This window comes from Procambarus clarkii, chromosome 2, assembly GCF_040958095.1.
Source record: "Procambarus clarkii isolate CNS0578487 chromosome 2, FALCON_Pclarkii_2.0, whole genome shotgun sequence".
Taxonomy (NCBI): domain Eukaryota; kingdom Metazoa; phylum Arthropoda; class Malacostraca; order Decapoda; family Cambaridae; genus Procambarus; species Procambarus clarkii.
The window spans coordinates 18,420,485-18,436,387 of NC_091151.1; the positions used below are offsets into that span (position 1 = coordinate 18,420,485).

The window sequence follows — 15,903 nt, forward strand, 5'->3', positions numbered from 1 at the left end:
TGTGAGACAACTGTATTATATAGAAGCCCTTGAACGGGCTAACAAAAATTGCCGTAGCCGACGCTTTTACACGCCGACCCAGCGGGGTATTGGTTAAAGTTTTCAACTAGCAATAATCGCACCTCGGATGTACCTCATTGGTTACGATACTGCCACTGCGCAAAGCTAGCTAGTTTTGGGGCTATGAACACCAGCCTCAGAGCACTGTGGACCACACTATTTCACATGTACTCTATGTTCATATATTTGCCATGTTGATTTTCATATAAATTCATTCTTATATTAATATTTACGATACTTTTGCCTGTATTAATCATCATACATATGTTTAAATAAATTACTAGACACTTGTTGATGTCATGTAAACAATAATTGTTCTGCACGGTCTCCGCTCCTTGATCATTTCATGTAAGAAAACGCGCAGAAGTTTGGAGGACTAACTTAAGTATCGTATGAAATCATAATTTTTAACTTTAATTTTTTTTTTTTTTTTGAGATATATACAAGAGTTGTTACATTCTTGTACAGCCACTAGTACTCGTAGCGTTTCGGGCAGGTCCCTGGAATACGATCCCCTGCCGCGAAGAATTGTTTTTTCATCCAAGTACACATTTTACTGTTGCATTAAACAGAGGCTACAGTTAAGGAATTGCGCCCAGTAAATCCTCCCCGGCCAGGATACGAACCAAGGACATAGCGCTCGCGGAACGCCAGGCGAGTGTCTTACCACTACACCACGGAGACTTAATAATAATGATAATAATAATTTATTTAGGAAAGTATATACATAGATGCAGAGTAACAAACATATACTGTTGGATATTATAGATAGAGCTAGTTCATACAATATTTAAAGCCACTAATACGCAGCATTTCGGTCAATTTTAACTCTTTCTCCTTCTTGATAGTAGGTGCAGCTAGTTTGTATGAAGGTTTGTCCTCTCGATGACTACACCAATATAGATGTTGGTGGACGCGTTTATGTTGAGAATGTTGTTTCAAAAGTGCTTGTTGCGTTGTGCTGTAGACAGAGGAGCGGCGACTAAAACAGGGGTGCATATTAGAGAGTGATGCAGAGTGCAGACATGCAGAGTGTTTCGGGCAGAGGTGCATCTCTGCCCGAAACGCTACGCGTACAAGTGGCTGTACAAGAATGTAACAACTCTTGTATATATCTAAAAAAAAAAAAGTGCGATAAATACGTGTTTGAAATTTACTCTGGCACTATGATGTCGGAAACAGTGAAGGAAAACAGTGTTCGATTGTTTCAGGCACCTGACAGTGGGTGCAGATCGAGTTCGTTGATGTCTGTTCTGTACTGTGAGCTGTGTGTTAATTGCTAGTTTGGTGTGTCCCCGTTTTGTTGTTGTTGTTTTAGATTCAGCTACTCGGAACATAAGTTCCAAGTAGCACGGGCTATGGTGAGCCCGAAGTTGACTTACCTGGCACAGGAGCGGGGCAAGTAGCATGGGCTATGGTTAGCCTGCCCCGTTTTGTGTTCCGAGAAGACTACGCTACTCTTTCATATTTGTCGCCGTGTTTAAGGGCAGCGTATACATCGAGAGGTGCACCCCGCTGCTGCTCATACCTGAATTTATTTATTTTATTTATTTATTTATTTATGTACAAGAAGGTACATTGGGGGTTAACAGAGAACATAGAAATTAGGATGATTTTACATTCTTGTAAAGCCAATAGCACGAATAACGTTTCGGGCAAGTCCTTAACTATTAAATATCTTTTAGATAATTAACAGTAAAATTGACAACAAATGTTTACAGGTACTTTACAGCTTTACTTTACAGGTACAGATAATTTTAAGTAGAATAATTACAGAAATATTTTCAAAAATTGTTTACAGGCACATTGCAAGAAAGTATGTTGACCAGACCACACACTAGAAGGTGAATACGACGACGTTTCGGTCTGTCCTGGACCATTCTCAAGTCGATTGTGATGAGGATGATTGATGAAGATTAAGACACCCAAAAGGTGGCACGGGCATGAATAGCCCGTAAGTGGTGGCTCTTTTGATTAGAATCCCTAACATGACAAAAGAGAGCATTGTTAGTGTCTGCAGACTTAACACTTCTCTTATGTTCTTTAAGTCTGTCATTCAGTGTACGGCCAGTTTCGCCAAAGTATTGGAGAGGACAGGACGAACAGGAAATAGAGTAGACACCAGCAGCATTAGAAGCAGGAGCAGTGTGAACTAGATTGCTATGAAGTGTGTTAGTTTGTCGAAAGGCGAGCTTTATGTCAAGAGGACGAAAGGTATTGGTAAAAGTTTTGAGTTCAGATATGAAGGGAAGGCATAGTACAGTGCTACTAGTGTTGGAAGCAGGTTTAGGATGAAAGAAATTTCGTTTAGCTTGAGAGTAGGCACAGTTGATGAAATGCAAAGGGTAACCAAGGCGAGAGAATGATTTGTAGGTAAAGGCAAGTTCAGAATCAAGAAACTGAGGGTCGCTGAGGCGTAGAGCGCGGAGGAAGAGAGAGACGAGGACACTTTTCTTAACAGAAGGAGGATGGTAGGAAAAGAAGTGTATGTACATGCCACTATGCATGGGTTTGCGGTAGACAGAGAAAGAGAACCCGGATACAGAGCTGTGAACGTCAAGAAAAGGAAGGAGGGAAATTACATTCCCACTCAACTTTGAAATGGATAGAAGGAGCCAGATTGTTAAGAGAGGCGAGGAAAGGCTGGAAAAGACTAAGGTCATGAGGCCATAAAGCAAAAATGTCATCAACATAGCGAAGCCAGAGAGAGGGACGAGTATCAATAGAAGGAAGAAGAACAGTTTCGAAGTATTCCATGTAGAAATTAGCAAGAACAGGGAAGAGAGGGAAACCCATAGCGACACCGAAAGTTTGAGTGTAATATCTACCGTTGAAAGAGAAAGAGTTAGAGTCAACACAGAGTCTAATGAATTCGAGGAAAACGTCAGTGGGAAGCGGGAGAGAAAGAAGGCCCTCAGACGCCTTCTGTCTAAGGAAAGAGAGAACGTCATCGAGCGGAACATTAGTGAACTGAGAGTCGACATCAAGACTAAGCATCTTACAAGAGGGTTGCAGGCGCAGTCTTTCTATGAAGTCCTGAGACAAGATGGCTTGAGGTAGTTTGCAGAGGTTGAACCCCAAGCACAGATACTATAAGTAAGATAGGGATAGATAAGTGCATAATAGAGTGAGAGAAGAACAGTGTAGGGTACATAATATCTGATTTTAGAGAGTATACCAACTGTTTTAGAAATCTTTTTAGTTATGTGTTGTATGTGGGTGCTGAAGTTGAGTCTCTTGTCTAAGTATAGGCCAAGGAACTTTCCATCATTTTTATTGCTAATGTTTACATTATCTATCTGAAGCTGAATTGCATTTGTTGATTTGCTTCCAAATAAGATGTAGTAGGTCTTTTCTATGTTTAGTGTAAGTTTGTTGGTTGAAATCCACAAGTGGACTTTTTTTTAAATTCATTGTTTACAACATTATTTAATACGAGTGGGTTGGGGTCAGAGTAGATGAGAGTAGTATCATCAGCAAACAATATAGGCTTAAGCATGTTAGACACATTAGGCAGATCATTGATGTATATATGGAACAGGAGAGGTCCTAGAATCCTGCCCTGTGGCACCCCTGCAGTTAGTGGTAGAGTAGGAGAGGTTATATCATTGATGGCTACATATTGGTGTCTGTCACTAAGATAGGATCGGATATAGTTCAGGGCAAGGCCTCGGATTCTATAATGGTGGAGTTAAAGTAAGAGATAGTTATGGTTAATAGTATCGAAAGCCTTTCTCAGGCCAATGAAGAGTCCAATCGGAAACTCACTTTTGTCATGTGCTGAGTAGATTAATCTGAATCTAAATCATTTATATATTATGCATAACAGAGATCCCAGGACAGAGCCTTGAGGCACTCCACTTACAACATTTTCCCAGTCTGACTTTGACTATTTTTTCCTTTGACCCCATTTATACTAACTTTGTTTCCTTTAGTATAGCCATGGCTTAATTCAGCTTAATATAACACCCCCAATATCATGAGCCTCTATCTTAATAATCAGTATTTCATGTGGCACTGCATCAAAAGCTTTGCTAAAGTCTAGGTACACAACATCACAAACTTTACCACTATCGAATGCCTCAATTATGCTCGAATAAAATGATAGCAAATTTGTTAAACATGAACGGCCATTTGTAAATCCATGTTGTGAGTCATTTAATAATTTATGTTTTTCAAGATGAAGAGAGATGGTATTTGCAGTTACCGATTCAAGTAACTTTCCAACAATAGACGTTAAGTTAATTGCCCGATAGTTTGACTCAAGTGATCTATCTCCTTTCATGAAAATTGGAACCAAATTAACAACCATCCATGACTCTGCCTGACTAATAATATATTAAATATGGTAGACAATGGCTCGCAAAGCTCCTTTTTGCATTCCTTAAGCACCTTGGCAAACACTTCATCCGGCCCTGGGGATTTGTTTTTCTTGAGTTTCACTAATTGTTTAATAACATCCTCCCTGGTAACTGCAAAACTAGTCAATCTGTCCTCTTCCCCACCCTCATAGACTTGTTTGGCTGAAGACATATTGCTAAATTCCTCTTTAGTAAATACAAAGATAAAATATTTATTAAAAATACTGTTCATCTCTTCATCGTTATCAGTTATCTGACCTGTCACAGTTTTTAATGGACCTATCCTTTCCCTAATTTGTGTTCGATGTAATTGAAAAACCCTTTAGGATTTGTCTTTGCTTGACCTGCTATGCAAATTTCATAGTTTCGTTTTGCCCTCTTTATCTCATGTTTAACATTTCTAACCAGTTGGATGAATTCTTGTTCTAAACTGATTTCCCCATTCTTTATCCTTTTGTACCATGTTTTCTCTCTACCTATTAGGTTTTTCAGATGTATTGGTATAACTACGTTCCTGTGCTTTGCTGGAATATTTTTAAATAAGTTATATTTTGAATCCACATCAAAATCCCTTTTTACGTCACCCATCGCTGGGTTCACGTCTCGCTCCAAGACCGGCCCACCCCATATGCCCAAGACTTTCCAATCTATTTCACCCCAAAAATTTCTTAGGCTATTAAAATCAGTTTTTCAAAAATCTTGCACTTTAACAGAATTTTTCCCTACAAATCTATTCTATTCTATACTAAATCTGATTTCTTTGTGGCCATAGTTCCCTAGCTCACTCTCTATTTTGATGTCATTAATTTGTGTTTCCCCTGATAGTTAACACTAAGTCTAAAATATTATTTTCCCGCGTTGGTTCCTTAATGTGTTGCGTAAGAAAGCAACCGTCAATTAATTGTAGAAAATCTTCTGCCTCATTATTCCCTGTTCTGTTAAACCAATTTATTCCACTAAAATTAGTCACCCATGACACAAATACTGTTAGTCCTAGATGCTCTAGATATTTCATTCCATAGATGATTTGTTTCCATTCTGTCTAAGTTTGGTGGCCTGTATGTAACTTCTATTAAAAGATTATTTGCTTTTTCGTTTAATTCTAGCCAAATAGTTTATGTGTGTGGCTCTGTATGGATTTCCTCTTTGAGACAATATTTCATATTTTCCCTAACATATATGGCTATTCCCGCTCCTCGTTTAATATATCTATCTGTGTGAAATAGTTAAAATCCATTTATTTGCTATTCAGCTAATAGTTCTTTATTTTCTACATTCATCTACGTTTCAGTATATGCAATAATATCTATTTTTTCCGTGCAGGCAAGAGCATTTAAATAGTTTATTTTGTTTCTTAGACTTCTACTGTTCGTGTAATATACCTAAAGTGACTTGTTATTTTGAGGCCCTTCCCCGATCATTTTGCCAATTTGTTTTCCTAACAAACACCTACTTCTATTACCTCCCCTCTCCATATCAATTCCCAAACCACTATTTACTAACAATTTAAACCCAAACAAACCCCTCCTTCCACAAGTTCCAACAAGTTGACAACAGCAACAACCTCAGCCCTGGATAAATGCACCCCATCCCGAGCATACATGTCATTCCTTCCATAGAAGTGTTCCCAGTTATCAATGAAGGATATTGCATTTGATTTGCAATATTTATCAAGTCGGCAATTGATACCAAGTGCCCTCGACAACCATTCATTTCCAACTCCCTTTCTTGAAAGAGCGCCACACATGATCGAGATTCCTTACTCCTAATTCTTTGGCTGTCTTAAAACCTGTGTATCAGTGTCTCACTCCTAACTCGTCCAACATCATTTCCACCTGCACTGATACAAATAATGGATTTGTTTATATTTCCAGCCATAATATAATTCATGTTGTTAACAATGTCACCAATCCCTACTCCCGAATAGCAAACCCTTCTTAACCTGTTCCCCCTATCACTGGCACAAAAAGTTCTATCCAAATACCTCACTTGGGAATCTCCCACAACCAAAATTTGCTGAAGTACTTCCTTTACTTTCTGAACACTTTGAGAGACTTGCGCTCCCTTTGTTGCCTTCCCTTTCGAACGAACTGCACGCTCCCCACAGCACTCGTCCTCCACCACGGGGAATGAGTTATAAGTCCTTAGGATATCTGTAGGTGGCTTTGTCACAGTCTTCTTAAGACCCCTGTCTATTACGACATTCCAAGACGAGGTCTTTTTAATACTGGTCTTCTCCTATGTTTCTTCATGACGTTCTTTCAGCTGTCGTAGCTCCTCCCGAGGGAATCCAACTCTTTAACAGAATAGGGGCAATTAGGTTACTTACCAGTATTAAAAAGACCCCTGTCTATTACGACATTCCAAGACGAGGTCTTTTTAATACTGGTCTTCTCCTTTGTTTCTTCATGACGTTCTTTCAGCTGTCGTAGCTCCTCCCGAGGGAATCCAACTCTTTAACAGAATAGGGACAATTAGGTTACTTACCAGTGAAGAAATAATCGCCCCTAGAAATACTGCAACTGCCAACTCACTGAGAGAGAAGCACCCTCCCAGAGTACCATGGGAACCCACTGCTCGGGACACAAATGTCCCAGACATGGGACCTCTGTTCCTCCAAGTGTCAGAGGTATGCAAAGCCATCATGTCATTTCCGCCGGGCTCAGCAGGGGGATACACTGGAGTAAGACCTCAGCACCTCAAGGAGATGACAAACCCAGTTCTCGGCGAAGTTGCCGAGACACTACTGTCAGAGATCACGAAGTTTGTCAACGACTGCCTCTCCTGGCTAATCCCAGATATAATTAAACCTTTCTTCTTCGGAGCATCCCTTTGTGCCCTTAAGAAGATGGATGGTGGAGTCAGACCCATTGCCGTGGGTAACACACTTCGGCGCCTTGTTGATAGGGCAGCTGTCAGAAAAATTAGCATAGACCAAGGGAGCCGGTCGGCCGAGCGGACAGCACGCGGGACTTGTGATCCTGTGGTCCTGGGTTCGATCCCTGGCGCCGGCGAGAAACAATGGGCAGAGTTTCTTTCACCCTATGCCCCTGTTACCTAGCAGTAAAATAGGTACCTGGGTGTTAGTCAGCTGTCACGGGCTGCTTCCTGGGGGTGGAGGCCTGGTCGAGGACCGGGCCGCGGGGACACTAAAGCCCCGAAATCATCTCAAGATAGACGCTGCAACGATGCTTCGTCCCCATCAACTAGGTTTTGGTGTCCCCCATGGCTGTGAAGCAGCAGCTCATGCAGCGCGAGCCTATATTAAGCACCTCCTAGAAAATAAGGCATTAATTAAATTAGCCTTTAAAAATGACTTCAACCAAGTAAGAAGGGATGTGGTACTGGAAGCAGTTCGAACAATCTTTCCTTGCCTGCTTCCCTTCGTTTCAGCAGGGTACAGTTGGGAATCGACACTGTTGTTTGGGGAACATGAAGTTGTTTCCGCAGAAGGTGTCCAGCAGGGAGACCCACTTGCCCCTTTCCTTTTCTGCATGGCAGCTAAAGAGGTCACAAGCAGGTTGTCCAGCGAATTCAACAACTGGTTCCTGGTCGATGGCACCCTGGCAGGGACACAGGAATCCCTGCCTGGAGTTCTTCGGCTAGTGAAATCGAAGGGAGAGGAGCCAGGCCTTACCCTAAACCCATCAAAGTGTGAAATCATCTCATCCAGCCAACCAATTATAGATGCAGTACGAACCTTATTGCCAGGAGCCCCAGTGATCGCTCCCACCGACAGTGTGCTGCTAGGGGCACCTCTGGGCTCAAACGTAATTGAGGTAATCCTCGAAGAAAAGCTGAACGACCCGAGGAGGATGGAGGAAAGAATTGGAGCTTTGGATGCTCACGATGCTTTGTACCTTCTTACAAGGTGCCTAACTTTGCCCAGACTTACCTATTTCCTTAGGTGTGCTCCCTCCTTCGACAGCCCAAAATTAACGGAATATAACTCACTCCTAATGTCAATAACTCTGAAAGTGTTAAACCTCTCCCTGCAAGATGACCAGTGGACCCAAGCAACGCTCCCAGTTAGACTCGGAGGTATAGGTATTCGCAAGGTGACACAGTTAGCATTGCCGGCATTCTTATCCTCGACCAGTGCTACAAGTGAATTAGTGAATGAAATACTACCAGATTACCTAAGGAACATTGGGATTCGTGATCCCAAATTTGCGGAGGGAGCTGGTCAGTGGGACACTCTTGCCAATTCACACCCTCGACCAACTTTTCCAAACGACGGCAAACAGGCCAAATGGGATAGCCCCATAGTGGAGAACAATGCCAAAGCATTGCTGGATGCAGCTTCTCAGAAGAACAGAGCGCGTCTCCTAGCTGTGCAAGCCCCCCATGCTGGGGACTTCCTGTTGGCAGTCCCAAATTCTGCCTTGGGCACCCGCCTGGACCATCGGGCCCTAAGTATTGGTGTTGCTCTGCGCCTTGCCGCCCCTATCTCCACCGAACACCGGTGTATTTGCGGCCATGCACGGGCAGACCAATACGGCAGCCATCGTCTCATCTGTCATAAGACACAGGGGAAGACTGCCAGACATGAAGCAGTCAATGACATCATCAAGAGAAGTTTGGCTACAGCTGGGTGCCCAGCACAAAGGGAACCTCAGTTGTGCAGACCGGACAACAGCCAAAAACGCCCAAATGGAGTCACCCTGCAGCCATGGAGGGAAGGTAAACAGGTCGTAGGGGATTACACCTGTGCATCTACATTGGCTGATACCTATCTACGTTACAGCTCAGTGGAGGGAGGTTGGGCAACCACCTTCAGGGAGACCCAGAAAACCAACAAGTACAGAGACTTAGAACGTTGTTACAGGTTCGTGCCGATAGGCTCTGAGACTCTGGGTGCCTGGGGTAAATGTGCACTTAAGTTCTTAAAGAAGGTGGGCGAGGAACTCATTGGGAAAACTAGGGACCCACGAGCAGCCAGCTTCCTGTTGATGTTCGGCAGTCCTCCAATGGCAGGTGTCAATGCCTGGTCACACTTACATAAAAAAAAAGAGACTGCTTGCCTGTTTGTCTGTGGTAAGGTAATGGGAAGACACGCAAAACAAAAAAATATAAACAATGAAATTTTAATTACTTTAGAAAACAAGATATGAACAAAGACAATCCCTTGGCTTACGTAAAATTCAAAACAAGTCAACAAACAAAACAACATGAATAATTAATAGATGTGAAAATTTACTCTAATATAAAATAATGTGCAAGACAATAATAATAATCAGGTGCTGAGAATATTGGCTATAGCTGCCACCTCCCTTAGTACACGACAGCCAGGGCTTAGTATACCAGAGAGAGATGTCAACTTCTAGGAGCACAGAGATATTCTGAGGAGATGGAGTGAGCTGGCCCAGACGTCGACTCAGGTAGAGGGCGTCAGTGCAGGTGCAGGTGTGCTGTCGGCGATACACCAGCCAATCAGGAGCAGGCAGGCAGAGAATGGGTAGTTTGCTCGTTGACGACGGGTGGAGAGCCGGCGTGTCGGGTGGTGCAAGGTACGCTTTGCTTCCTGGGCAAAACGTTTTGTGATACTGGTGGACGTATCTTTAATATAGCATCTTGTACTTGTAGAATGACGTAAATGATATAGGGAAGAGCAGGCTCAATCTCTCTTGAAAGAGATTATCGTCACAATATATATATATATATATATATATATATATATATATATATATATATATATATATATATATATATATATATATATATATATATATATATATATATATATATATATATATATATATATATATATATATATATATATATATATACATATACATATACATATTGTAATGGAGGGGTGGGGGGAAATAGCTCTATCTTGTCCATTATTCCACCCCCCAGTTAACTAACGAGGCCGGGGGAAACAGCTTTCTCTAGTCCGTTATCCCGTCCTCAGTTAGCTAACTATACTAGAGCACTCCCAGAGTTCCTACGACAACCTCTCTCGTTCAACACCTTGTAACCTAGGTATTTGACTACCTAGGTGCTAAGACTACAAGGCGCCGTAACTTGATCAGTTACCCGAAACTCCAGAGAGAACTCTAGAATACATTTCATTGTCACAAACGTATAAGAGGAAACGAAAGGAAAGAAATGAATAGTGAAGTAATTAGTGAGGATTTGGGGTGAGAGAGGTGGGAGGGTCATTAGTTGAAAGTGAGAATTTAGAGAGGAGTGGAGGGAGAGGTGTAGATAGGTAGAAGTAGAAGAGTAGATAGTAGAAGTAGAAGAGTAGATAGTAGAAGACGAAATGCTGCTACCATCCATTCTAGACCATTACATACAAGACAAGGAATGGAACTTGTCTGTATCAAAATATTCACAAAAGATGTTATCAAGAGGTCATTACTAGTATGTCCCATCTTTATCATGTACTCATTAAATCATGAAACCAGTAATCACAGAGGCTTTCTCACCTCAACTCAAGGCTCTAGGGGGACACAGTTAAAGGCAATTTAAATAATAAATTCAATTATATTTCACATACTAAGTATCATAATTTAAGCAATGTTCAAGATATATATATGTAAAGTGAGTCATCCTCCAAGAATCTGAGAACACTACAATTGACTGCCCCTGATCATCACACAACACTTGTAAAACACGACCAAGTCACCTTAATGTTCAACTCACCAAGTGTCTGCCTATAGCTAGATAGAGGGGGGGGGGGTCTGTAGTTGAGAGACTGTCCCGCCCTGCCGGCCGACAGCCTCCCTGCTAGGCCGTCTCCTCTGCTCTCCTGGCTGCTGTTCTTCTCTGTCTCGTTAATGCTCTCGAATCGATAGCTCTCCGAGTATATATTGGGGAACCTAGTAACTAACTCTGCCCACAAGTAGATAGCCTCAAGCTCTCTACCAAGCCACTCCTTAAACGTCGGCATGTTTGAAGGCTACCAGGCTACAATTATAAGATTAGTAGAAGTAAGGTGAAATTCGCATGATCTGACCTCAGGTCACTTGGTGGTCATTAACTCTTAGAGGTGTGAAACTCCGGCCGACAACTTGGCGCCTTCTCAAATCCCTGTCTGTGACTCATGTACTCTATGTATGTATTAAATACAACTAAACCAAACACTTTTACAGTGTTACATCTCCCCTTCTCCCCGAAAATAAAGTTTTTGCAACACTGCTAAAGCAAGCTAGCTGTGTGCAACAACTTTATTAAGGAAAAAAAAAAATACATCCTAGCTAATACATCATCCTACTCTAAAAATGAAATATGTAGACAGACGTCCATTGTCTCTGGCTGGGCGACGTCACTGCTGGGTCTTATAGATAGTCCTGTACCACATTTCTTCAACACAACTGCTTCCGTCGCTTCTCCGTCGTTAACGCATAACAACCCTTGGTCAACCAGAAAGCCGTTACTACTTGAACTGCGCACAGGACCGTGGAATTCGGTTGTCCCAGCTGATCTGTAATTGGCCCTACATCAGTCACCATGAGAGACGTATATTGGGTTTTTTCACAGCTATAGGGACTACAAGTTTCGAGACCTTCATAGTTGCCAACGTAGAAATCCCATCCTACTCTTCTCCTCCCTGTTGCTCCAGCACACCTCCTTCAGAGAGCCACTTCTGACAGCCACATCAAGTCCGCATGACACAGGAAGAATCACTCAACAGAGCAACATGCTTGCAGGAGGGGCGGCCAGTTAAGGCAAACGATCCTGTCTTGCAATTAAGCTCCATGCAATGATGCAGACACCAGCAAGGGACACTAGGCATCGTGTCTCACTTAGCTTGGTCTTATCTGCTTCTTCTTTCTTCTCTCTTCCTCCTCCCATGGGTCTTTGACAAGTGACCTGGGGTCCATTGGGGTCCGTCCGTCCTGGGGTCCATCCTGGGTAGACCGATGTTGGTGGGCCAGACTGGAGTCGTTATTGTTCCTCTTCCATTTTTACTGGGTCGTCTGGGGTCGTCTGCAGAACGACCTGGGGTCCACTGGGGGTTCCGTCCATCTTGGGGTCCACTGGGGTCCGTCCGTCCTGGGATTCACTGGGTAGACCAATGTTGACCGACCGAGAGGGCTGCATCTTGGGGTCCCCCGGGGTGGTGGTGGTGGTGGAGCCATGACCTCCAGGTAGTGGGCTGGTCGTCGAGGTGGTGATAAACGCCCGTGAGTATGGTACCAAGCAGCCGTCTCTCTCTTCTGTATATGCGTCGCGCCTCTCCTCTGGCTCCGACCTGTGAATGAACAGAAAGGCAACAATACCCGTGCTCCCAAAATGTTGTGTGACCCTGTAGTTTGTATAGGGTTTACACAGTCCAGTCATAATGCTCTCCTCCTGGCAACGACTACACTCAAATTTTAATAATCCAATTAACTCTGAATGATACTGACTTGGTGGAACATAAGACAGTCCTAGTTAGAGAAGTAAAACAGTAAAGTTAGAGAAGAGAGAATAAGGTCGTCACTACTTTTAACTTGTCACCTAAACCAATCTCCACAATAAATATCAAAACTAATAGACAAAACACTAGCCTAACTTAACTATACCGTTCTTAATCTTACGTACATTATTAACCGTTACTCCCACCCTTAACCTACAGCCACCTTCGTGACCCAGAGTGTTTCCCTCGCTTCTCCGCGGGTCCACAACTCCAAACTTTTGCCACCCCTGTGACCAGAGTATCTTAACGTCGAGCGTCCCTAACGTGAAGTCTACTGACATACTAAGCCTCCCCCTAGCATGCTGTACAATACCAGTACACCTCAGGTTATTGCGTTCAAATGGAGTAAGACAGTCGATCGCAATAATCTGAGCAGAACCACCACTTAAAACTACTTAAGAACTACACCTGCCACTCCCCAACTGACCTGGAGACCAGCGGAGGCTGGGTGTCCCCCTGGGACATGCGAGATCACATGTCACACAGCTGACCTCCACTACCACCAACCACTAAGTTCCCAAATCGCCAAAATTATCACTAACATAAATCACAACACACGCAAGTTCTGGTGAACATTCCCTGAACTTCACAAAACACATAAAATCACTAAAACACATCGCCAGAGAATCACTATCTCCTAACCTGAAAAACTCGCTAACTCGCGAATATTAAACACCTGTCAAGATCTCCCTGATAGCGCCTGAGCGGCAAAAGGACACGTGGGACTGAACAATGTTCAACTAACATATGCTACATTAAACATTGTTCAACACCGCTGCCATCATTGTAACGGGGGGTGGGGGAAATAGCTCTATCTTGTCCATTATTCCACCCCCCAGTTAACTAACGAGGCCGGGGGAAACAGCTCTCTCTAGTCCGTTATCCCGTCCTCAGTTAGCTAACTATTCTAGAGCACTCCCAGAGTTCCTAAGGCAACCTCTCTCGTTCAACACCTTGTAACCTAGGTATTCGACTACCTAGGTGCTAAGACTACAAGGCGCCGTAACTTGATCAGTTACCCGAAACTCCAGAGAGAACTCTAGAATACATTTCATTGTCACAAACGTATAAGAGGAAACGAAAGGAAAGAAATGAATAGTGAAGTAATTAGTGAGGATTTGGGGTGAGAGAGGTGGGAGGGTCATTAGTTGAAAGTGAGAATCTAGAGAGGAGTGGAGGGAGAGGTGTAGATAGGTAGAAGTACAAGAGTAGATAGTAGAAGTAGAAGAGTAGATAGTAGAAGACGAAATGCTGCTACCATCCATTCTAGACCATTACATACAAGACAAGGAATGGAACTTGTCTGTATCAAAATATTCACAAAAGATGTTATCAAGAGGTCATTACTAGTATGTCCCATCTTTATCATGTACTCATTAAATCATGAAACCAGTAATCACAGAGGCTTTCTCACCTCAACTCAAGGCTCTAGGGGGACACAGTTAAATAAATTACACAATAAATTCAATTATATTTCACATACTAAGTATCATAATTTAAGCAATGTTCAAGATATATATATGTAAAGTGAGTCATCCTCCAAGAATCTGAGAACACTACAACTGACTGCCCCTGATCATCACACAACACTTGTAAAACACGACCAAGTCACCTTAATGTTCAACTCACCAAGTGTCTGCCTATAGCTAGATAGAGGGGGGGGGGGTCTGTAGTTGAGAGACTGTCCCGCCCTGCCGGCCGACAGCCTCCCTGCTAGGCCGTCTCCTCTGCTCTCCTGGCTGCTGTTCTTCTCTGTCTCGTTAATGCTCTCGAATCGATAGCTCTCCGAGTATATATTGGGGAACCTAGTAACTAACTCTGCCCACAAGTAGATAGCCTCAAGCTCTCTACCAAGCCACTCCTTAAACGTCGGCATGTTTGAAGGCTACCAGGCTACAATTATAAGATTAGTAGAAGTAAGGTGAAATTCGCATGATCTGACCTCAGGTCACTTGGTGGTCATTAACTCTTAGAGGTGTGAAACTCCGGCCGACAACTTGGCGCCTTCTCAAATCCCTGTCTGTGACTCATGTACTCTATGTATGTATTAAATACAACTAAACCAAACACTTTTACAGTGTTACATCTCCCCTTCTCCCCGAAAATAAAGTTTTTGCAACACTGCTAAAGCAAGCTAGCTGTGTGCAACAACTTTATTAAGGAAAAAAAAAAATACATCCTAGCTAATACATCATCCTACTCTAAAAATGAAATATGTAGACAGACGTCCATTGTCTCTGGCTGGGCGACGTCACTGCTGGGTCTTATAGATAGTCCTGTACCACATTTCTTCAACACAACTGCTTCCGTCGCTTCTCCGTCGTTAACGCACAACAACCCTTGGTCAACCAGAAAGCCGTTACTACTTGAACTGCGCACAGGACCGTGGAATTCGGTTGTCCCAGCTGATCTGTAATTGGCCCTACATCAGTCACCATGAGAGACGTATATTGGGTTTTTTCACAGCTATAGGGACTACAAGTTTCGAGACCTTCATAGTTGCCAACGTAGAAATCCCATCCTACTCTTCTCCTCCCTGTTGCTCCAGCACACCTCCTTCAGAGAGCCACTTCTGACAGCCACATCAAGTCCGCATGACACAGGAAGAATCACTCAACAGAGCAACATGCTTGCAGGAGGGGCGGCCAGTTAAGGCAAACGATCCTGTCTTGCAATTAAGCTCCATGCAATGATGCAGACACCAGCAAGGGACACTAGGCATCGTGTCTCACTTAGCTTGGTCTTATCTGCTTCTTCTTTCTTCTCTCTTCCTCCTCCCATGGGTCTTTGACAAGTGACCTGGGGTCCATTGGGGTCCGTCCGTCCTGGGGTCCATCCTGGGCAGACCGATGTTGGTGGGCCAGACTGGAGTCGTTATTGTTCCTCTTCCATTTTTACTGGGTCGTCTGGGGTCGTCTGCAGAACGACCTGGGGTCCACTGGGGGTTCCGTCCATCTTGGGGTCCACTGGGGTCCGTCCGTCCTGGGGTTCACTGGGTAGACCAATGTTGACCGACCGAGAGGGCTGCATCTTGGGGTCCCCCGGGGTGGTGGTGGTGGTGGAGCCATG

General features: G+C 43.4%; 1 non-coding gene across 1 annotated transcript; it reads right to left on the reverse strand.

The window, feature by feature from the left end:
* Positions 1-26: 26 nt before the first annotated feature.
* LOC123748725 (U4 spliceosomal RNA) lies at positions 27-167 on the reverse strand. Its single transcript, XR_006771805.1, has one exon. It is a non-coding gene; the product is annotated as a U4 spliceosomal RNA (small nuclear RNA).
* Positions 168-15,903: the final 15,736 nt, after the last annotated feature.